Raw genomic sequence first — 25,390 nt, forward strand, 5'->3', positions numbered from 1 at the left:
GCAGTCAAAAAGCAGCTAGGCCCAAATCCAATATGGCTCCGTGCACAAACAGGCAAGCAAAACACCTATGGACGAAATGCAAATAATCAAATCTTTAAAAGCTCTCACAGCCACGAATGCTCACTTGCTGTTAACACACACCGGAAATTCTCAGGTTAGGGAGAGATCTCTGCATCTCAATGGAATAAATTACTGAAGGGGTAACTTAAGCAAACGTTTTTTTTTTTTTTTTCCATTGTTTGCTGTGTTAGAAAGCACCATTTCCCCATTACTATATCTGTATCTGTATCTATATATAATATGGTGGGTTGAGCATGTATGCATTTATAATCTGTAAGAATATTGATCAGTATTGGAGTAGGGATATGGCTCGGTTTGTAGAGATCACTGACTATGCGAGAAGCACCAGGTTCTAGTCCCAGCACTGCATAAACTAGGAATGGAAGTACATGACTGTAATCCCAGCACTTGGGAGATGAAGGAAAGAGGTTCAGAATCTAAGGCCATCCTTGGCTGCATCACGAGTTCAAAACCAACCTGGGATACATGACCCTCTGTCTCAAAGAAAGTTAATCATTTCGATCATTAATGTAATTATCATGATACCTTTCATAACAGCTACTAATATATTGATTATACTTGATACATTATATAGTGTCATATGTAAGTTTCTGATACATACATGTGAAATTATATTGAACATCTATTATAATCTATTTGTCTATGTATCCCATATATAGATCAGAGGTGAACATTTCTATATGAATATATGAGATAGCAGCCTTAATATATCTCGGGGCTGCCTGTCAATTTGCTTATCCTCCTGCCTTAGTTCCAGACAAACAGAATTTTCTAGAGAAAAGAAAAGGACTATTTAATTCTCTCTTTGAAGTTCGGCAGCAGTTTGATTTATTATGAGGAGGAAAATTCCATTTAACATTTTCTTTGAATTTGGTGCGATGACTGTCATGCGAGAGCTGCTGGGTAAAGGCAGAACATTTCGAGCACTTAGATTTATCTTTTTTATTCATTGTTTTGGATAGAAATTGAGTGCCAACTCTTTCACTTGCTATACGATTTCCTGCTTATTAGTTTGGGAGCATAAGTAGCAAGCCTGTCCCTTTCCACGCTGGATGAGGTGACAGTGTTTTTGCCCTATGGATCAGATTTACAGAAGTCTTTCTGGAGCTTTTTTGACAGTTTGGAAGTGCATTGTCCGTATTTGGATTTCTCTGATTTTGCCACTCCCTGGCCACTGGCCCCTTGTTTACCTCTGATATTCAAGGGAGATTTTCGAAGGCAGTATTCAAATGAAAAACAAAACCAAGTAGAAACACGGCTGTGGGAGGACAGGGAGAGTAAGCGCGGAACAGCTTTACTGAATTAGTAAGCGTGTCTCTGCTAAAAGCTTCCTCCACCAAACGGCCTTTCTACCTTTTCCTATTGAGAGTTTAGCCGTGTGGGACTTCCGAATGTCATAATGTCCGATAACTTCCGATTGCATTAGCAAGTTTCCATTTGGCTATTTGGTTATTTAAAGTTCTTGAAGAAGCCCTGTTTCCCCCGCACCTCCACTATGGCTGTGAGGTGAAGTATTGCCCGGTTCCTCGAACTCTTGTATTATTATATAACTGTAGCCAACGTGATAATATACAGCATGTTCTTACAGAGTCTCTGTGGCATATTCTGTTCTGAAAACCCTGAGGCCGACTCAGAGAAAGAGCAACAGGAGAGACAGAGGCACAGAGCCGGAGCAAACCGGCAGGGCATACCCTTGAAAGAGTAAGCTGACCCCCTGGCTGTGTAATGCACTTGATTCTCCTGGGAAGAATGAAAAAACCAGGAAACTGCTCCCTTCCACATAAACCAGGGTTTCTGGATCACAAATCATCGCTTCCTGAGTCCAAGGCGGGGTGCTTGTCAACAGGGGAAGGCCATGAAGAAGAGCTCACCACATTAACATGGTTACCTCATTTCCACTGACTGGACTACAAAGGCATTTCAAGCTCAGTACTTCTATTGGGCACCTCCTGAGTACTACACTTGGTCGTGTAGACACAGAAACGAGCAGGAGTCTGCTTGTCGCCCAGCAGCTTGTGACACTTAATGATAACTGCCCAGCGTGGAGGTTGGAGTGTGGGAAAATACTTATAAGACATTGTAATAAATGCTTTATAATAAATAAGTGGATATATAATAAACGACATATCAAGAGGGATTAACAAGATGCCTTGAAAGTGGAGAAGGAACTTCAGATAAAAGAAGCACCCCAGGGAGGGGAGGCCTCGGAAGGAGGTAGGCACAAATCAAATACAAGGGACAGAATGTGTTTGGAGAGCGTTACGTCATTGCTGAGATGGCTGGGAAGTTGGCTTGCATAGCTTCTTTGGAAGTGTAGCAACCCATCCCTTTGTGTTTTGGGATTCAGAAGGAAGGGTGTGGAAGTGGTACACAGGAGAGGACTATTGAATGTGCACAAGACAACTGCAAAGGACAAAGTCAGGGGGCAGCAGTGACAATCCAATGTCAGACTGCACCGGATTCGAAGAATGCATTTATAAAAATATGTACTAACAAATTAGTGCGGAATGCACATCTTCAGACTTGGTCTGCATATAGAGTTTATCTAAAGACAACCAACTTCAGGGATAGAGGGGACCATGGAGTTTCTGGCTTGCTGGGGTAGGTTGCTGGGCAGCCCACATGGCAGATAAAGGGACACATTGGTCAGCGAGTATGCTTTTGGGACTCGTTGAGGTGAGGTAACTCTCAGGATACCCGGGTGGAAGCGCCCAGATGATTCTATATATAGGCATTTGTTGCTAAGGAAACTTTTGGCTTAGTTCTCACATCAGTCTGAGCTCCGGAGAGGGATAAAAGAATCCAGACATAGTAGAGAAGGAGCCTAGGAGCCTGGGGGGATTTCTTATACCTGGTCTTTCTTCCAGCCTATCATCAGAAGTACAAGGAAGAGACTGGTGAGGGACCCGTGAGGTGAAGGGGAGGAAGGAGGAAGGTATACACTAGGAGCTTAAGAGATCAGAATTTTCTGGTGACGGATCCAGCTGCAGCAGACACTCTTGGCAAGTCGTGAAAAATAAGGGGCTGGGAGAATTTATTGACAATGGCACGGGAGACGGGACAAAGCACAGATCAACTATGAGTCAGGTAACTTCAGAGTGGAAAAGGTATTGATCTCTTCTCTATGAAAATAAGTCATTCATTTCAGTCTTCAAACGTAGGGAATGTTTGCCCCTCAGAGCCAAAGGCTGACTCCACTCAAGTAACCATTATGAGAGTAAATATTACTGTTCATCATAATTTCTAAGTAAGGAATGTGATAAACTCACTACAGATAATAACCCAGACCCCTTAACACACGCTTTCTTTGTGATGAGTAAGCAGAAACCTATCTTCTTTGTGTGTAAGAGTTGGAAGCTGGCTCATTACCCTTGAACGATGAGGCAGCCCTCTTTCCTGGTGGCTTATCCTAATCTAACCTTCAGGAAAAGTACATTATCAAGAGCCTCTCAAAGCATCATAGAATTTGTTTTGGCTTTGTGTGCTGTGACAGATACCTGAGATGATTAATTTATAAAGGCTTATTTTGCTTCCTAGACTTGGAGGCTCTGGTCCATGACTGGTCCGTGCCATTTCTTTGGTCTTGTGGTATAGTGAGGAAACAGATACTTCTCAGCCTTCCTCCAGAAAGAGAAAGAGCGAAGTCTTAAAAGCCACCTAAGTACAGTCACCTCAATGGCCTAAAGAATTCCAGCTTCTGGCCTGCGTTGGGCAGTCCCATCATCTGCCGCAGCTGACACACAGAGGCCAAAGCCTTCACACACAGGCCTCTGAGGAGCAGTCAGGACCCAGTCTCCCTCCCAATTCTGACTTTTTATCTCTGTCTCTGGAAAGCCACACGGATGTTATAAAATATTATGAAATACAGTGGGCTACAGCACTGAGAAACACTGACTTATTTAAAAATTAAGTTAGGAACAGATTTCCACAAATTAAGGAAATGCTAGAAATTTAAGTACAATTTTCAGTGGAGTTGAAATAGTAAGTAGCTTCCTGTTGACCTGAGGTGAACCAGGAAGTGTTTTATTATACCTTGTCATTTTCGTTAATTTTAGGACGTTCTAGATATTTGCAAGACAAACTTTCTCTGTGTAGCCCTGGCTGTCTTGAAGCTCACTGTGTAGACCAGGCTGACCTCAAACTCAGAGATCCGCCTGCCTCTGCCTCCCAAGTGCTGGGATCACAAGCATGTGCTACCACTCCAAGATACTGTAAATTTTATACAAAAAATTGCTCAGAATTGAGGTTTTATCCCAACAAGAGAAGTTGTAGTTGGTCATAGATCTGACCTTGGTAGATATAAATGGAAGGAGCATTTGTGCTTGAACATAAATTATTCTCTGTACATAGTCTCTGATTTGCTTAGAATTTTCTCAACCGTATATAAAACTGTGTTGTTGGACATGCTTGGGAAGCCAGTGTGTGCTGTGGTTCATAAACCTAAAGGGCAAACCCCACTGACATTGTGTGGCAAACAGGCGGACACTGAGCTATATCTCCAGGCCCATTTTCTCACTGTTCGTCTCGATCAAGCCCTTCCTATGTGAGCTTCCATTTGCACGGTGGTTCCACTGAAAAACCTCTGTTGTCGGTGACATAACCGTCACTTGCCAGATCCTTTGGCAGTTGCCATTCTTCATCTTATTCCTGTGACATGGGTAACTGTCCCCTCCCTAAGGCAGCGGTTTCTGCCCCTGTCCATTCCCTACCTTGCCTTGTGTTCTCTTGTCTTCCTAGACAGAACCTATTGGCTTCATTTCCTCTCATTCCCTAACCAGTGTGTTCAACAAAAATATAGCATGATCCACACATGTGATGTCAAATCTCCCACTGTTTGGATTCCGTGTTGTCAGTAAAAGAAAACGGATGACATTAACATTAATAGCATGTTTAAATCAATCTGATATGCCCCAAACATTAAAATTTCAAGAAATAGTAAGCATAAATCAATATACCAGTATGATAATATAAATTATTTTCAAATTATACATATAGTTCTCAAAATCCAGTGAGTCATCTGCACTTTCAGAAGAGATTAGCTTGGATGAGCATAGGTTCCCATAGCCACTTGTAGCTGCCATATTGGATAGCATAGTTCTACATGCTAGGATGCTCCAGGACCCAGCCCCTACTCTGTCTGTAAGTCTTATCTAAATAACCTAGGTGAGCATAAATTTTCTATAGACTGACTTAGTTATTTGGTAAGTATATGTCAAACTAATATGTTCTAAATACTAGTTGTCCGACAGTGAGCAAAATAAATGAAGACGTGAATAAACAGAGTTCCTTCCCTGGTGGAGTCCATTTCCTAGTAGGAAAGAAACAGACAAAAAGCAAGAAATTAACAAGCATGTTAATTATATGACATAACGGAACATGCTGAGAGCTGAGGTAGGGGCGTGACATTAGGGGAGCAAAAGAGGGATTGAGTGATGTAGGGCTTTTTGTGGAGCACTAAAGTGACTCTGGCTTTTACCTCTAATGGCGAGCAGGAGAAACCCATGGCTCGACTTAAGCTATGAAGATTGTTTGGGCTGTCGCACTGAGAATACAGAGTAGCAGGTGGTGGGGTGGATGTGGCCAGACAGCTGACTGCTGCTGTAATCTGGGCTGAGAGATGCTGATGCTGGCTGTGGTGGTTCACCTCTACCTCTGTTGTCAACTTGAGCAGATCTACAGCCCCCTAGCAAACAAACCTCTTGCTATGTCTGTGAGGAAGCTTCTCCAATACAGTTCAGTGATGTGAGAAGACCCACACTAACTGTGGGAGGCAACATTCTGAGGACAGGGGCCTGCACTCAATAAAACGGAGAAAGGAGACCGAACAACAGTGTTCACTGCTTCTTGTTTCTTGACAGAAGATGAAAAAAAATGAATGAAAATAAATAAATTAATATAACCAATACACAGACTCTCTGCCGTAATGGGGTTCTGAGATCAGCAACTGGCCCTGGCAGGATGGACTCTCCTTTGGAACTGTAAGTCCAAATAAACCCTTCCTCCTTATGTTGCTTCTTGGCAGGCATTGGTTCATAGCCTTGAGATAAGTAACAAAGCGATGACCTTGACCCTGTTACCTGGCAACGCAGTAAGAGTCCTAAGAAGTTCTCTCACAGCACCTGGGAATCAGCTTCACATATCCAGCCGGTTCAGGGACGTAGAACAAACGTCTTGCTGATGGGTAGTCATTTGACTTTTAATTAAGTTAAGATTCAGTTCTTCACAAACACTATCTTAGCCCTGTTTCAAGTTGGTAGCCTCTGTCTTGGATACCACAGACACATACTGCTTGTCTTTCCAGAATCGTTCTGAACAGCTCTGATGTAGGCGGAACCGAGACTCCTGTATTGCTCTCTAATCAACTGCCTGCTGGGTGCCTCTACTCCATTAGGTTTTGATTGTGTCAATCTACGTCTAACAAGAATCTCGAGGAAGGCGGTCCAGATGCCCGATTTCAGTCTTTAAAGCTGTGGTCTCTGTTGCCCATCAGGTTTGCTACCATTTTGCTCATTCCATAAGTGGGATCACTCTCCACTGTTGCCCCATTGCTTAGGAATCCTTCCTGCTTCCCACATAGGGTCCCCACTGACCCTTGTCGCCTTTAATCCATTAGCATATGCACATTCGCTTTCATCTACAGGACCTCTGAGTAGCTTCTTTTCCATCACTGGTGAAAGCTATCACATCTCGCACTTGGACCACTGGGACAGTTCCTAAATGAGTAGTTTGAACCGTGACCTTACATTGGAATCACGTGGGAGTTAATCACACAGACCTATCTGCTCAAGGCTCACTTCACCACAGAAACAATGTCCTGGCTCTGTTCCATGCCTGCAGGTGGCGGTTGTCCCCGGAAAAGCTTTCTATGTGATTTCTCTGTGCCTCCAGGCCAGTGGGTGGACCATTGTCACAAACTTCTCCTCTAAGCCCCATTGTCTAGCTTCCTCTGCCCAGCTAGTGTGCCTTTTCTAAGTCAAAAATCAGGTCTTCTTGCTTCAAAGGTTCAAATGATCTCTCCTTGTTCGGTGAGACTCTGAAACTTCCGACCTCCAAAGATCTTGTCCTGCCTGTGTTCTTACCTAGCTGGCTTCTGCCCATGTCACCTTAGAGAGGTGTCCTGTCCTTGTCATAAAGGACTGTTTTCTCCTCTTGTTCGGACACCAACCACCCTCCTTTCTCAACTCCCTGCTTTGTTCTCTGTATGGAAGCCATTACTCTGCAATGATCTTGTTGAAGAATTTTCATGTAACATACAAGGGCTGGACCCAGGCCTCCCTGATCATATGTAGCAAATGTGTAGCTTGACCTTCCTGTGGGTCCTGAACAACTGGAGTGGGGGCTGTCCCAAAACTATTGCCTGTACATGGGATATGCTCTTCTAGCTGGGCTGCCTTGTCTGGCCTTTTTGGGAGAGGAAGTGCCTAGCCTTGAAGAGCCCTTAAGTGCCATGGTATGGGAGGATTCTCAGGGTGCCCCCACCTGCTCAGAAGAGAAGATTCAGGTGAGGGGTGGGATGAGGGAAGAATGTGGGAGGAGCTGACCTGCAGCCCGGCAGTGAGCGGGATGTCAAACAAAATTATTAAGTTAAAAAAATGTTTTATTGCTTTTCTCTTCTTACCTATGACTAAGATATTAATTCCATGAGAACGCTTTCATAAGTCAAATCCTGATGATTTGTCCCAGAGCAACTTAGGAATGAAGAAAGGCCAAAAAGACAGACACCAGACACACAGACACACATACACACACATACGTAGAGAATCTGGGATCAGATGGGCCATGCTCACTATGACAGAGGGTTCTTAATAACCGAAAGCATCACAGTGTTTAATGTGTGCAGCCTCAGGGCGGGGTCAGTTGGTCTCAGTAGGAGGTCTCTGTGGGGGAACAATCCCATGTTGCCATCATCATGGAAGGGAAACTTTCGGTTGCTGTCCTTGCACACGCCGGCCAGTCCTTTGTTGACCCTTATACTTGAATCAGAAAAAAGGCTCTGCCATCCCTCAGAGCCCCATACCTGGAAGGCTTGCCCGCTCCCAGGAGTCTGAGGCATTGACGTCTTGACTCAGCTGTACTCATGCCAATAAATATTCATCCACTCCGGATCTCTGCAACCCACAATTGTGTTTATTTTCCAACTGTTTACCTCCAGCCACTAGAATAGGATCTGACAACAGACCAATATACCCGGACGCCCTTTCTCGTGTTTAAGCTGATAATAGAAACGGCAGCACCAGTGGCTTATGGTGTGCTTGCCACCTGTGCGACACGGCGTTTGCTTGCTCAATCATTTTGGGGGTCTCCTGAGATGGGCACCCCACATCCTCTTTACTCATGACAGCACTGTCTGTAAAGCCTGTGAACTGGAACATGACTGACCTACAAGGGGAGCCAGAGCTGGAACCGGAGTCTGTTCCAGGCCCAGGTCAGACCTTGATAACAAAGCAAGCATGGCTTGTGACCATTTACTAAAGACTTGGGAAGCGAAGACAGGAAATGACAACAGGTGCGTTTTAGAAACTCCCCATGTCGGATAGTTTTTGAGCAGCGTAGACAACTTTCCTTTCCAAGTGGGTCCACCTCTGGGGTCACTAAAGTGGCATTCTTTTGGCCCTGTGAAGGACTTGAACGCCTTCCGCTTTGCCTCTGTGTTTTTTTCCCCCTTCTGTGCAGCATGCAGTTTGGTCTAAAGAATTCCATCTCCAAGCAGCTACCAGGGCTACTTGTAGCCTCAATGATCTTCTTTGAGGAAAGGAAAAAAAAAAAAAAAGAATCTCTGAACTTTGTAATACAGTCCAGTGATGCATGAGAAACCTTTGTCAGATCCAGGAGGAAAAGGAAAATAAAAATACTGTTCTCATCTGGGGTGTATCCCAGGACTGGACGGGAATGCTAATACTGACCACAGGGAAGTAAGTTTCCAATCAAAGCACCCTTGAACTCCATGAGAAAAGAGGTTGCAGTGAGCGAGATCTATGGGTGCCTTCTGGGAATCTCTGAGCCACACATATCTCCTAGAATCGATTCCCCCAGACCTGCGGCAGAGATCGGGTCTAATGAAAACGCAGAGGAGCGCACAGGTTTTCTAGTGGGAGTTTTGGGCTTTTTTTCCCTACTTGTAACTAAGCCACTTCGCTCAGTGTTTTTGTTAATGACTCCAAATTTAATGTGACTGGATGTGCTTACATTAGAATTGACTGGATGGGGGCTCGGGCACCCATACGGAAGGTGGGCCAGGACACTAACAAAGATGTGCTTCTCTTTTATAGCATGCATGTATACATGCGTGCGTGTGTGTGTGTGTGGGGGGGTATTCGATGTATATATGCACGCACATACCCACAAACCCACACCCACATGTATACAGGCAAGCTTTCACACATACAAGGACATGTGTGTTTTGTGTTCACAGATGTTCACTCATGCATGTGAACGACATATGTATGTATGTACAGAGAAGCTCACAATCATACTTACATGCTCAATACCCTTATGCATATACCACACATAAGAATACTTACATGGAATAACTATGTCCTCAAACAGCACACACATATCTGCATATATACATATGTATATACATATACATGTGTGCTTATGTATGTGAGCACACACCGACAGGATACCCTTTGCCCTACAGACTACAAGGCTCAGGTGCACCATAGTTGGGGCTTCTTGTAGCCAGCAACCTTTGGAATGTGCCTTGAGACCTAGGGATGCTGTCTGTCACCAGGGACGCCTCACTGCCGCTCCCACGTCCCCAGCAAGGAAGCAGGGCGCATGCCCGCATTCCTTTCCAGCAGGACCGGGTGCCTCTGCCAAGGGTCTAGGGGGCGGAGCAGTGCACAGCCCGAGCCCAGATGGCAAAGCAGCCCCAAGCGGGGACATTTTCTCAGGCTTTCAAAAAGAGCACTTTCTTTCCTGCCTAATATTTAACTCCTTCAAATGCAAATTGAGAGGTTGCGCTCCAAAGTTAGCATGACAATTATGGGAAAGCTTTAAATCTGATGCGTTTGTTTACTCGGTGAAAGGCGGGCAGGACCCGGGAGCTCGGAGGCCCCGGCTTTTCAGCAACTATTTTCTAACTAGTGAACTGCGAGTCAATTTTCGACCACAAAGAAAACCAATTTATATCACAGCGTAGGCTAATTTTGGAGGGAGTTCCACGTTATTTTCGTTTTCTTTTTAAATGACCGCTGCAGAAATAGGAAAGAAAAATCTTCCTTGTTCTGAACTTTGGTGTAAGCTAATTGGTATTAACAATAGACAAGAAGGGTTTTGCTGTTGTTCTTGTTCTTGTTTTTGTTTTTTGTTTTTGACAAAATGAGAACCTGGAATGGGACAAGAAGAGATAGAGAATTTTCTAGAGATTTCAGTAAGGGTGAGTGCGGGAGAGGTTTTTGATACGAATACATAAAAACATGTCCAATAAAAAAACCGCGCTTAATTTTTCCTCAGCTTAAAGTTTATCTTCCCAAACCTTTAATGCACAGACAAGGGAAGTGAGAGTGGTCCAGGTGTCCCTGTGTGCTGTGTGAAGGGTCAGAGCCCCTGAGGCCTGTACCTGCAGGGAAAAACACCCCTCCCCCTCTCTGAGGAAGTCTCCCTCCCCCATTTTCCTCTCTGGTCTCTTTGCTTTGTTTCATAAAACATTATGATCTACAAGTACATACTCTAACAACATTATCCCATTTAGAAGGGGATTTACTGATCATGGGAAACATGCCTTCATTTTGGAAGACAGCCTGGAAAGGGTGGTCCTCCTATTCTGTTTTTCTGAGGGTTGGGATTATACAGTTCTGGGCCACCATACTCAGCTGATGTCAGCCATTTTCCAAAAGATGGTTCAGAGACATTTTTTTTCTCCTTGTCCTATTTATGCAGACAAGCCAGTCGGCTTTTCTTTTTGGCAACAGCCAGCTTCATGGCTTGACAGGTATGAGGCAGGGGGTTTTGACTCCCATAGGCAGCTAAGTCTTGTGAAGACAGAGTTTTGAGCTGCACCTTAAACATGCGACATTCATCAGGTCTGGGGCAGAACCTGGGAGCTTCTACTTCTCCCATGCATGCTACCTGCTGTGCCAGTGTCTAGGCAGTGTTCGGTGGCTTAGCTCTCAGGATCACCATATCTGATCCTTTGGAGAGAGAAGGGTTGTGCTGGCTCTGTGTCAGAGGTGTCAGTGGGTCACTATGAGGGGGATGGAGGATGTGGCAGAAATCACAGGTCACGACAGGAATTGGTGAAGAGGAAGGAGTTCTGCTGTCTTTCTCCTTCCCACCCGTAAGTCACCCGGGCCCCCAGCTCATGGATTGATGTCACCCATGTTTAAGATCTGTCTTTGCTCTTGAAATGCCCAGCAGACACACCCTGGAAATGTGCTCCACCTTCAGAAGTGACTCTAAATTCAGTCAAATTGACAGTGAAAATTAGCCATAACAGTTGATGTGTCAAAAGAGAGGAGAGAACAATTTAGGAGAAAATATCTATTTTGGCTCGCGGTTCGTACTGGCTGGTTTTGTGTATCAACTTGACACAAGCTGGAGTTCACAGAGAAAGGAGCCTCCCTTGAGGGAATGCCTCCATGAGACCCAAATGTAAGGCATTTTCTCAATTAGTGATCAAGGGGGGAGGGCCCAGCCCATTGTGGATGGTGCCATCCCTGGGCTGCGGGTCTTGGGTTCTATAAGAGAGCAAGATGAGCAAGCCAGAGCAAGCAAGTCAGTAAGCAGCATCCCTCCATGGCCTCGGTATCAGCTCCTGCTTCCTGACCTGCTTGAGTTCCTTTGGTGATGAACAGCAATATGAAAGTGTAAGCTGAATAAACCCTTTCCTCCCCAACTTGCTTCTTGGTCATGATGTTTGTGCAGGAATAGAAAACTTGTCTAAGACATGGTTTTAGACATTTCAACACAAAATTGGGTGGATCCATTGCTTTGGGCCCAGGAAAGAGAGGTCAAAATGACAAAATAGGAGGGGGAGGGGGAGGGGGAGGGGGAGGGGAGGGGAGGGGGAGGGGGAGGAACAGGTCTCCCTAGTTGAGACAGGGTCAGGAAGAATAATGCATATCTTTACACTACCTACCCCTGTAAATGATTTTCTTCCTCCAACTAGGCTTGTTCTCCTAATGTCTTCTACCTTCCAGTGCTGCCAGTGTGTCATGAGTCCATAAAGGGAAGTGTCTGTCCATAAATTAGCACCCTCATGATCCAAGAACCTCTCAATAGTGCCACTAGCTGGGAGAGTAGCTTCAACACAGAGACACATTAGGGACACTTGATGTTTGTGCCATAACTGACGATCCGTTCCTGACTACCCTCGGAGAGTCATTAGCTTCAAAGGATTGGGCAAGCGTGTAATTTTTAGAACTTTGAGAGACTCGGGAGGTTAGGACTTTATGTGGAGGAGAGGGATAAAATGAAGCTATGACTGCTGATGGAGTTGAGTGGGAACTGCGCATTTTATTCTTAAACTGAAAGAAAAAAAAAGCTTTCTAGTGTAAACTTTCAAAGATTGCTGGCTTCGTTTGCTTAGGAACCAGGGTATCAGCCAATATAATGCCCCAAATTAACCTGTAAACCCCACCTACCCAGGGGTGGGGGGAACCACTTCCTGGAATGCTGGGAGTTGTAGTTCTTGGAAAATAACAAGGTCTCATGGGAAAGTATGGTGGTCGTCTATAGGTTTGTCCAGGTAAACCCCTGCAACACAGTGCCTCGGGCCATTCCAGCTGGGAAACTCCGGGGAATGGTCCTAGCCAAAGTCCATCTTTAGGTCAGCATTTACTATTAAATATAGCTTTCTTTAAATTTGGCCGGAAATGCTGGAATTAGCTTTTCTTGGGCGAATCTCAGGATTAACAGTGGATGCTAGAGAAACATTATTTGTAGGCAAATGAATGGGTTCTTGGAAAATGGTGATACAGTAATAGAAAATATTGGTCTAATTCATGGGCTTTACGGCTCTGGAGTGTGCCCTTAGCTGTCTTAGCAATGACTCGCTGTTTGTTACCCACTCTTCGCATTAGTCTCCTTTGTGTAGACCTTTTCCTCTAAAACCCTTTGCAAGCTGCTTCTGGTTCATTACCAGGACATGGTCTATACCCAACACCCGCAATAAACCTTCAAGACAGAGGGGCAGAGACCTGATTACCCTGAAGTGAAACCTCTTACCCGTTCATCCAGCCCTTTTCTGTACGCGGATACATTTCTCCACTTCCATTGTGTTGGCCGGTGATCCCCGTGCACTTCCTCTGCTCTGCTTTAAACCCAGTATTTTTAAAGAAAAAGGCACTTTCCAAACTCTGACTTTTCATAGTACTCAGAATAGAGTCACACGGAAATTCCAGTGGACTTACATCCCAATGAGCCATCATAAATTAAAAATATCGTGCCTGGCGGAGGTGGTACACAATTCAGCACTTGGGAGGCAGAGGCAGGAGGGTCTCTGAGTTCAAGGTCAGCCTGGTCTACAGAGTGAATTCCAGACAGCCAGGGCTACACAGAGAACCCCCGTCTTGAAAACAACAACAGCAACAAACAAACAAATGAAAGAAAGAAAGAAAATATAATATTATAAATTAAAAAACTACAATTGATACCAATCCTACTGAATAACAATTGCCAAACTGAGACTTGGTGGTTCAGGCTTCCGATGCTGAGGCCAGCCCAGACTCTCGGCCCACTGCTGGTGTAGCACCATCAAGAGAAAGGGTTGGAGCACGTGTCACCAGCCTGGGAGAAAGAAAAGATCAAAACTCTAACTATGGTTCCTATGAAATGTATTTCACTTTTTGCATCACTGTGTAGTAAAAAAAACCCTGAAGTCAAACCATTGTAAATTGGAGTCTTCCGTGGATACATAAAACCAACAGTATGGGGGGCTAGGTATGGTAGGGAGCCCTTCGGGGAGATTCAGGGAGAGTGCCTCAAATTATGTCACCTCCCAAGTTCAAGGACAGTCGGGTCCGTACAGCGACACCCTGACTCAACAAACAAAACCAGCATCAGAATCAGATGGGTTTTATTTGCTGATATTGATTTCTCATTAATGAGTTGGCATTAAGCAAGTTTCTGTTTGTTCGGGAGTGGATAGGAAGTATCCTCCGTGTGTAGCCTCTCTTGTCCCTAGTTCCTTGATGAGGGTTGATCCAGGAGGGAAGGGTTCTCCAGGATCTGCCTTTGTCATTTGGGTATTGAAGATGGAGGGCAGTCATGGACAGTAACAGGACCCACTGTTCCTTGTAGCTTTTCTCCGCCTCATTTGACTTACCTCGGCCTTATACATATTCATGTCAAGGGCCAGCACTGGTTTAAACAAGTTCCTCTATTATGGCGATCCCATCAACACCCATTAAAATTCTTGATCCCTCTCACCCAGTCTCCTTGGGTCTGCTCTGTTGTGTAAGGGAGTCTTGTAAGTGTTCTCTTGAGCAACTGCTCCCTCTGCTTGAACATCCCAGTTAACTGGGAGACATTTAATTTAGGGACAGAGCTGTTCTTCTTCACCCTTGCGGTCATCCTATGTCACAGCTGACTGCTTTAGTACCAATAAAATGTAAAGGGCTCTGCCTTTACTGGGTGAAGCACCGAGTGGTGTAGTCATTCCTATTAAATATTAACATCATTTACTAAGAATATAATTAGAAATAAAATAAGCTAGCACATAAAACTTGTATCTTAATCATCCTCTGCTCTTATTCAGGTGGTGAAAAAGAGATTTTTCAGTGCTGCATGTAGTCAAGGGTTGGAATTTTAAAGGTATCCATAGGGTCGGCAGGAAGAGGCAGTGGCGTTTCTGCATATTTTGAGAGATGCATTTTTGAGACAGCCAGTGAAGAGTGTGCCAAAAGAGTGAGCCTATGTATGCAAAAGTAATCAAATAAATATGTATTTCTAATTCTGACATAAACCAACACGTTGACTCTCTCATATCAGTTATAAAGAAGTATACAGTGTAAAGAGCAGATAGCCTGAAAACAAGGGCATTTTTTGGGGGGGGAGGGGAGGCAGAATTAACACAGCTATTGCATTAGATGAAAACAGCCGTCTATGACTGGGGAGACGGCTCAGTTGGTAACGTGCTTGCACGCAAGTGTGAGGACCTGAGTTCAGTCCCCATAACCCACATTACAAAGACGAAGGGTGGTAACAGTCTCTGGAAATCCCAGCCCTGGGAAGCAGAGGGAGACAGTCAGAGATCTGGGGCTCCCAGGCCAAGCAGCCTCGCCTAATCTGTAAACCCAAGGTCAGTGAGAAAGTGTTTCAAGGAACAGATACAACAACAGCAACAGTAACAACAACACCGTGAAGCTGGTTTGATGGCACAAGTTTTCATCACTGCACTGGGAGGTGTGATATGACCAGTATACTGGCTGGTTTTATGTGTCACAGAGAAAGGAGCCTCCTTTGAGGAAATGCCTCCATGAGATCCAGCTGTAAGGCATTTTCTCTAGTAGTGCTCAAGGGGGCGGGGGGGAGGGAAGACCCAGCCCATTGTGGGTGGAGCCATCCCTGGGCTGGTGGTCCTGGGTTCTATAAGAGAGCAAACTGAGCAAGCCAAGGGAAGCAAGCCAGTAAGTAACATCCCTCCATGGCCTCTGCATCAGCTCCTGCTTCCTGACCTGCTTGAGTTCCTGTCCTGACTTCCTTTGGTGATGAACAGCAATGTGGAAGTGTAAGCTGAGTAAACCCTTTCCTCCTCAACTTGCTTCTTGGTCATGATGTTTTGGGTAGGAATAGAAACCCTGACCAAGACAAACAAGCGTCCAAGCGACAGAAATATGAGAAGGAAGGAAGGGACCCATCCACCTCTTCGTTATCCATGGGTAAGGTAGCCATGGAAGGTAATTTGAATCTTGCTTGCTTTCTATCTGTGGGTGATGGCACAAGTTCATTGTGCTACGCTTGGGTGTATTTAATGCTCTGTTCTTTTATGGTACTGTAGTTGACCATATGTGCCCCAGTACTACATGTTCTCTACTAAGGGTGGCTTCCCATTTTCCCATCTGCCAGAGGATAGATGGAGTCTTACTCCCTGTTCCTCAGGAGAGACTTGGCTCTTGATATACATTCCTGAGTCTGCTTTATCTGTTCCACACAATAGTCCTTTCTAAACTTTGGTTGCCATGGATTCAGTGTGGTTCAGTGTGGGGAGAGTTGATTTGGTCCTCAAAGCTGCAATATTGACTTTCCTAATCCACACACAAGAGATCCATCTGTGTATTTTTTTTTATCTTCTTTAATGTCTTTAAACAAAAGTTGATTTTTTTCTATTAAGGATTCAAATGCTTTTGATTCTAGCTCTTTTAGTTGTTTGATGATATTCTAGACGGTTCATTTTAAATTTGTTAAGCATTCTGCTAGCTCTTAGGGATGTGAGCCTTTTATATATTGCTCAGTTTGTGTTTGATGTGAGAAACACCTTGACCAAAGTAGCATGGGGGAGGAAAGAGTTCATTTCACCTTACACTTCCAAGTCACAGTTTGTCACTGAGGTGCATCAGGACAGGAATTAAAGTTTGTGAGTCCTTGTAATGTTTCACTGCTGAGTAAGTATGCTTTTGTAGTGTGTGTGTGTGTGTGTGTAAATAAAACCATTAGTTTTGCAAAGAATTTCATTATTCCTTCCTAAAATAAAAACTATTGATTTCCACATTTTCCCACTTCTTTCAATAACAATATTATTTCCTTTAATTTGTTAATGTAAAAATTATGTTAATTTACATTATTATTTTCCCACCTTCCTTCCTTGTCCTTCAGTCAGTTCCTCCTTTCCTCTTTTCTTCTTCCCTCTCTGTCTCTCTGCCCCCTTCTTTCTTTCCAAGCATTTGTGGGTGCTCCTTCACCCACCCCCGCAATAATGGGAAAAAGCAATACTTAAGCATTTTGGTAATAAAGAAGAAATTAGCTTTCATTCCAGGGAAACAATGTGCATATGTGATTTTCTTTTAAGCAATTTCATATTGCTGGATACATGTATACTGGTGATTTTCAGTTATTACGTGTGTTTCATATTGGTTTCTTGGCTTTAATGGGCCATTCAAGTAACGCTTTTGCTATTAGTTTTTGTTGTTCTTAGTGGAAAGTAAACAACATTTTGTTATTATTAAGAAAAGCATATTGTCTTGTATTTATTTTTTGTCAGTGAGTAGCCGCGCTCTTTTGTGGTCATGGTGTCTTCTAGTTAGCATTGAGAAGGTATTGGTATTTTTACCAAGTTGATCATAACGTCCCTAGGTTGCCTGTGTAACAATCATTTGGCACCTTATGTTTTATATAGCCTTTTAGAAGGACCTCATGTTTGAGGCTTCTAGTCTCACAGAAACTGTGCCATTTGGCCTAAAGCCAAAATATTAAAATTTATTATTGGAAAAAGTAGAACATGTAGTTGTAGTGGGTTATCGTTCGGCTTGAAATTCATGGCTTTTTTTTTTTCCTCTTCTCATTGTAATGTCCTTGTCCACTCTCAAATGAGTAGTTTGTCTTTTGGATAGGTTGGGTAGGGTAGGGTATCATTGTTCCCAGCCTCTGTTGGAGGCTCACTGGTGTGTGGACAGGGTAGGGTAGAGAGTATTCCTGGCTTTAGTAAGGTCAGAGTATAACCTAGAAGTCAATTTCACTTCCTAGGATGGGGATACATACTGTCTCAGTCTAACTGCGATAACCTGAAGGCTGTTAAATTACACTGGTTTTTCTCTAAAATTTTGTGTACTTTTATGATTCACCTTATGTTAAAAACTCATTAGTATTTGTTACATTATATGATGCAGGCAGGGCTGTAACTCCTTACATAGCACAAATTGACCTCCAAATCATGAACCTCCTGCCCCAGTCTGTTGTGTACTGGGATGGCAGGCCTGGACCACTGTATCTGCTTATTTATTCCATTTGTAATAGAATACACAGCAATAGTTTCTTTCAAGAAAAAAAAACCCCACACATTAAAAAGATTGTGGCTTAGAAAACATCAAACAAGCCCTAAACTTGACTTACATGATTCCTGTGTTCCTTCATATTTGCAAAAGAATTAGCATTTAGATGTAATTGAGGTGCAGAGAACCAGGTAAAACACAGCACGGTGGGAGGCCCATGTGCTGTGGAAAAGGGCAAAGTGAGCTAACTTTCGGACATAGTTCTTGGGTCCAGTGTTGGAGCAGGATTGGAGGAGGCAGGCTGTGCGTTTGGCATTCTAACTCCAGTGTTAAAAGCTCCCAATGCAGCTCAAATTAAAGCCCCTGATTCTTCTGACATCTGATATATATATATATATATATATATATATATTTTTTTTTTTACAGGTTTCTTCTGTTATTGTTTCTTTATATTTCTGCATCCTAGAGTTGCAAGGGTGGTTTTTGGAAATACCTGCACTACCCCTTTCCTATGGAGTAAGAATTTTTAGAACGTTTACATTTTGAATGGCTTCTTTGGCTAATTGTGGTAACTGTGAGTCAGCAACCCCTTATCCATAAATAGCAACAGAGATAGCTTTCTTCTGTTGGTGAGTTCACATTAGACGTACAATCAATTCACGATCTCACATCTCTGAGTTAGCTATTGATCCAGATGATACACTGTTGGTGTGAAAATTAAATACATGATAGTAAATAACCTCTAAAACAAGAAGTAAAAATGGAATTGTCGATTAATTTTTAAACCTGAACAGATATAGGTAAAGGCTTAGTCTTTATTTTGGAAGTCTGAGAACCACATAGTCATCAGTTGCAGTATCAGCCATTGACTGCCTTAAGTTGTTGAGCATTTACACAAACATATATTGTTCTTGTTGGTTTTCTAAATAGAGAACTAGAGAGTTGTTTAGGGAACATGTTTGGGATCCTCTTTCATCCTCTGTCCAGCAGGAATCATGTGAAGAAAGTGCCCGTTTTGAATGTTGATCCTTTGTGCAGAAAGACATTTACCATGAGAAAAAAAGGCATCCTTAAAAAAATGTTAACATATACTCTATTGTGATGGCTTGTACATGGTTGGCCCAGGGAGTGGCACTATTAGGAGGTGTAGCCTTATTGGAGTAGGCGTGTGACTATAGGTGTGGGCTTTAAGACCCTCATCCTAGCTGCCTGGAAGTATTCTCCTAGCAGCCTTCAGATGAAGATGTAGAACTCTCAGCTCCTCCTGCACCATGGCTGTCTGGATGCTGCCATGCTCCTGCCTTGATGATAATGGACTGAACCTCTGAAACTGTAAGCCAGCCCCCATTAAATGTTGTCTTTATGAGAATTGCCTTGGTCATGGTGTCTGTTCACAGCACTAAGACATGTCATTATCAATTTTCTTTTTTATCATAAATACCATATGGGACTTGTCAGCACATCAAGGAAGAGAATCATGAAAGTGCTGGAGTTGTGTGTGTATGTGCACATGTGCATGTGTGCGTGTATGCATGTGTACGTGTAAGAGGAGGCAGAAATCAAGAAAGAAAGGCTTTTTATTTAATTTCCACATTCTTAAAACCACTTTCCCCAGATTTATTTTTCTTTGTGATTAATTTCTTAGACATATTAGTTGGGCCTTCTTTCCCCCCTAACCTCCTGTTTATTTATTTGGCTTATAGGTTATACAGAACTGTTTTCTCACTTCTCTATAGGTCTATTGGAACATGATGAATTAGGCCTCTAGATATTGACTCGTTTAGCTTTTTGTCTCTAAATACGTTTGAAGATTTTCGAACTTGGAAGTAAACTCTTGCAGGTCAGGACCTCTGTTAGTTCTACGTTAAGGGTCTTTTCAATATGTGCATTGACAGGATACAGGATGGGCAAAGAGTTGTGGATGCTAAGAGATGCAGAGAGCCCAAGAAAGGCTTCTCTTTAAACTAGTCTGCTTTAAAAAAAAGGAAGTCTTAATCTGGCAAACTAATAATACCTCATCTCTCCACATTCTGTATCAAAGCAACACAAAAAACAAAAATTGGTCTCCTAATTAGTGCTGAGTGGTAAAGCTGCAGGAACTCTGCATGCATTTGGGAAGGGAAAGCTGTAAGAACTTCACATACATTGCTTGTGAGATAGAAACTAAGAAAGCAATGTCCAATTTTGAATAAAGGTAAACTTTGATATCTATGTCCTAATGATCCCACTCTGCTGTATGTCCCCAGTGATTCCTGTTGCCAATCATGGAATAAATCAAAGACTTTCAGACAGCATCATAATGGATATTAAAATCTCCATGCATACACACTTGCTCATTAGAAACAAGTCTGAATCCCTACCCACAATACAATGATTAAGTCGACGGTGACATATATTCTGGAGTCATCTGTGGATAAGTTACAAGATATGCAGAAAAACATGGGTTGACCAGAAAGACAGGAGCCTGACATAATGGATATATTCAATAGGAATTGAACAACACCAACAGAAAGCCCAGATTCTGTTGGAGTGTGCCTGGCTTGGTTAATGTACTCTTCTCTGCGTGTATATTCGAGGGTTTAAAGTAAAGTAACTGAGCAATTAGAAATGAAATCAAGACGCAGTAACAGATATTAAGATAAAAGAATGTTTTAGGCTTAGGCTTGAAGTCACAAGAGCAGAGACAGTGTCTAGGAATGACAATCCGTTGTGCCTCTTATTGTGGAACACGGGGTAAGCTCGGACATGATGAGGAGTCCCCTGCAATCGTTTCTGGTAATAAAGCAAGGCTGGAGAGGAAGCGCTATGTCTGAGTGAGATTGAGGCAGACTTCATGTTACCAAGGCACAGTCAGAGTGAGTGTGTATGCATGTGTGAGTGCGGCTGTCCCCGTATGTTATTAGTACTGTAGTGTAGTGAGAGGAGTACTGGAACTCAGTACCAGCCATGGACCTGGGACACCCTCCCATATCTGACCACAGCGAATATAAGTTACTGGCCACTAGAGATTGCAGTAAAGACCCCTTTGCGTCCTGGCATGGAAGTCGTTGTCAGCTTCATTTGGATTCTAGAAGTGCTGCTTGTCTGGAGATTAATGTGTGGGTGGATTGACTTTCTTTTTTTTTTTTTTTTTGTAAGAGCTGTTGGTTTTGCACTAAATGTGTGAAAAACAAATTTCAAATAGCTGCCCTATGGCACCTGTCTTGTGATTCATATTATCACCCTTTTAGGTTTCTCAGCAATACTGACACTTATTAAACTTCCCTGGGCTTGCCTCCATCCCTCCTCTTTCGGCTAAACATCTTTTTCTTTTTCTATTTTTTTCCCCCCAGACTTCCGTGGAGTGGAATTTTGTGCTAACCGAAGGGTTAGTTTGTGCATATTCCTCATTCTGTCAACGTGTAACGGTTCTTTGATTGACTTGTGTTCAAGTCTCAGGAATGTTTGAGAGAGTAGAGGACTCTTGTGAGTGCTTTGCATACAGGTCATTATTCACTTCGAAAGGGGAATGACACCATATTGCGTTTTTCTCAGCTTTAAAATGTAGTGGGCACATATGTAGCTGGTCTTTGCTATTTGGTGGGTTCTTTTTCCCACTCTTTATCCACCTACTCCCGAACCCTGGTTTCACTCTCTATTACTAGGTAGAGAAAGGATAGAGGGGGAGAGAGAGGTAGATAGAGATCCCTGAATCTAATTTCTTTCCTTTTCTTCCTCTTTTGAGCACAATATTAATAAATTGTAACCAACCTCCCCAAATGGCCAATCACCCGCCCTACCTCTTGAGGCCCTCATATTTATGTATCCTCTGAAAAGTTTCCAACATTCCAAACATCAAACAATTGCAGAAACTATTTGTGGCTGGCAAAACCGTGCCTCTGCTGGAGCACGGGGCATACCATAATCAGCTGCTGTGGACAGTCCAAAGCATCCACACCCAGCATTAAAACAAAACCACATTCTTACAATATTTCCGTGTTTTTGAAAGAAACTAAAATCCCATAATTCTCAAGAATGTCACTGCACACGCACTTTCTAAATATAGATATTTTTCTAGTATTAATTTTTCATGAATAATATTTTCTATGTGTTGTCTTATACATGGATATATATGTTATACCGTCAGACTGTAACAGAGAAGACTTAGGTTCTTACCAAATTCTAAATGAACCACAATTAGAAATAATACAGCCGATACAAATGGGCTAGACTTTCATACTCAGAAAGGTAATCACTTTCAACAATTCTTCACTCTGTAGTGTAGATCCCTTGTGCTCTCTTGAGTTGAGAGAGTGGAGGGTCTCAGGAAAGCAAGCATGTGAGAGTTTTCTAAATCACAGGTAAATAATTACAACACAATGTGTGTTTTTGAGATTTTATGGACTCTCAAATGTATATACTTATAAAATATATAGAACCCCATGTGTTTTACTGAATAGATGTAACTCATTTTATTTCCCATCATAAAAGGATGTGTTTAGTGGTATAGATATCACTAATGGTAATGTCAACTTGGTTGCATTGAGATTAGTAATGTACACTTCTGGGTATTTCTGGGACAACTAACTATAGGAGAAGACTGAGTCCATGTTGGTGGTATCATTCCTTTGGCTGGAGACCCAGAAGGAATAGAAGGAAAAATAGAAGACTTTTTTGTACCCAAGCTCTCCCTCTTTCCCTCCCCCCTTTTCCTTGGCTTCCAGGATACCATGAAGGGAACTACTGTGTTTTACCACAGCTGTGCTGCTGTGATGGGAGAAACCACTGAAACCATGAGCCAAAACCATTTTCCTTTCTTCCCTTGTCTTACTTCTCTTAGGTATTTGTCACAGACAAAGAGGATCAGATATGTAGATGATCGACAGATGAAGAGGCTCAGATTTATAGAAGATTGATACCAGAGAAGTGAGGCTGCCGAGACTTTCTGAAGACGAGACTTCTAATTCTTTGGAATGGGCTTGTGGGAGGCATTTGGAAAAGTTAGGAGACACAGGGTAGGAAATGCTTAGAACATTCTAAGTGGAGAATAATGGGTGGTTTTGGTGGGATCTCAGAAGACAAGATTGCTGAACAGAGTGTGTCTGGTGATTATTGTGTGTAGAGGACTTGACAAGGAAATGAGGGATCTGTAATTTCCAATACTGGGAATCAGACTAGAAGCCATTCATATTACATCATGACAAAGTATGTCTCTTCATTTTGCTCATGCCTGAGACTTTTTGAGTGAGATTGAATTTGAGATGAGGAGGTTCCAAGATAGCACAGCAGTAAGAGCTTTGCCATGGTTAATGCTGGCTGATTTTAGTGACATTTACAGTGAGAATTGGGATCAAAAAGCAGAATAGAAGGATATGGGGAAAAAAAGAAAACTACAAGTAGATCTTCTATTTACTGAAAACTGTGGGCTTTGCACTGACACAATAGGAAAGATGTCTTGATACCTATGTATATGTCTTACATATACCATGTCAGGAATTGGCTGGACCCCACTCATCACAGGCCGAAGGATATAAAGAGTTAAAGAAAAATCTATGCTTTGACAGAGAGCTCTCGGGTACCCTGCTTACACGTGATCAATTAGGAAACAATTTCCCCAGGTTCAGCAACCCAGTCACTCACTCAGAAGCTTCTATCTGTGGATAAAGGAGGTGGGTGTGTCTTCTGGTGCCAGACTTTGCTGTCACCCACATAATTCTGATTCTACAGTTATGCAAGGGTTTCAGCATCTTGGAAACTTCCAATTTCAGTGGAGAGTCTTGGAGGACATGTGTTGTGTGGCAACGCCATTTTCCCTGTGGGTAAACTTGGTTGAGAGATGATGCTAAAGGTATAATCAAAACTCAGGAAGTGACATGGGCAGGAACGTGGGACCTCTGCTGGGGAGATTGTAGGGATTCCGAGACATGGAATGAACACGTCTTGCATTGTGAGATAGACCAGAGCCTCTCAGAGCCCAGGGCTTGAGTCTGAGTTAAGGCAGTGTGCCTGGGGATCCCGTTGACAAGAGGTTGGTTTGTGATGGCTAATTTTGTCAGCTTGACCGGATTGGAAGACATGGACGGTGTGAGGTTCGTCTGCTTCTTGGGGTGTCCATGAGGTTGTTTGCGGGGAAGATTTGCCAGGCCAGGGTGTGGGTCTTTCTGAATGTTGTCTAAGATGCATCAGGCTGGGTGAGATAGATATGAGGAAAGAAGGCGCGGCTAGCATAGGCATTTCTTCCTTTCTTTTATTTGCTCTCCTCCCCTTCTGCCTCATCCTCTTCCCCCTCTCTCTCTGCCACAGTCATGCGAATCTGTGCCCGGCCGTACCCTTCCAGCCATGATAGATAGAAATATCTTGACTGTCAGCCAAGATAGACATTTCTTTTTCTAGACTGTTTCTCTTACATATACCATTTGCCACGGATATAATAAGGTTGACCAATACGACCTTTGTATTTATACACCGTTCAGATTTATGCTAATTTAGTGTCTGGAAGCTGTCCAGAGGGAATCAAGCAGTTTCTATTAGTTGGTGATGGAACCCCAACGAAAAAAAACCAAAAGTTGGAAGAAGAAGACATCCAGAGACCTGCCTACCTCCATGCCATGGTGGGCCATAGATGCACAGAGGCCCCCCCACAGTCAGGCCACATGGTTCAGGAGGGCAGATGACACCCAGCGGCATGACTGGGAGGGAGCGGGAGCCACTACGATGTGTGAGTTTGTGGTGGACAGATGGGAGAAAGAGAAGTGGAACAACTTGAGCATGAGGAAGAGAGGAGACGCAAGGGTGGAGAGGAGCAGCCTCTTGGGAGCAGTCGGCCTCACCCCTGAGGCCATAGCGAAGTCCCAGTCCGTGCTGCCACCGAGGGCCATGTCTGGGTTCAGGGGTCTGTATTGATGTTCATGGTTCATATTACCACTAAAGACTATGCAGACGTCCCTGGTCTGGGCTGCTGCCTGGGACCATGTAGATGTCCAAGGACTGTGCAAAACTGGCCCCACCCCTTACTGGATGAGGCCCTCTGGAGAGCTGACCCTACTTCTCACCTGCTGCAGAATTCGGGAGAGCGAGAGGGGGCCTTGTTCCTCCATCTGGAAGTGGAACTGACCCTGGTGGTGGTGGTGGTGGTGGTGGTGGTGGTGGTGGTGGTGGTGGTGGTGGTGGTGGTAGGGGCATGGATAATTGGACCTCGAGGGAGTAAGCAGGGGCGGGGGGAGAGCTGGTGCTGCCATTCATCTGCTGTGAGGTGGCATAGGTACAGAGGTGATGCCCTCCCCTCCTCTTGTTCCTCACCACCTGCAGCAGTCAGGAAAATTGACCCTGGGGTCACGAGAGCAGGAAAGCTGTCCCTACCTCTCACCAGCTGCAACACTTAGGAGAGTAGGCCCTGTACCTCCCCCTCGTGCATCATGGTAGAGCCTGGTGGTGGGGGCACAGGTGAGCTGGCCTTTAGG

At 43.7% G+C, this 25,390-nt stretch overlaps 1 long non-coding RNA gene across 5 annotated transcripts in view; it reads left to right on the top strand.

The window, feature by feature from the left end:
• LOC108348527 (uncharacterized) overlaps window positions 1-10,878 on the top strand; it is a 26,575-nt gene extending 15,697 nt beyond the window's left edge. For all 5 annotated transcript variants that reach the window (XR_005495481.2, XR_010059418.1, XR_005495480.2 and 2 more), the window contains one exon: window positions 1,670-10,878. This is a non-coding gene — a long non-coding RNA (uncharacterized LOC108348527). The remainder of the gene's footprint in view (window positions 1-1,669) is intronic.
• Window positions 10,879-25,390: the final 14,512 nt, after the last annotated feature.

The sequence above is a fragment of the Rattus norvegicus genome, chromosome 17, assembly GCF_036323735.1.
Source record: "Rattus norvegicus strain BN/NHsdMcwi chromosome 17, GRCr8, whole genome shotgun sequence".
Classification (NCBI taxonomy): domain Eukaryota; kingdom Metazoa; phylum Chordata; class Mammalia; order Rodentia; family Muridae; genus Rattus; species Rattus norvegicus.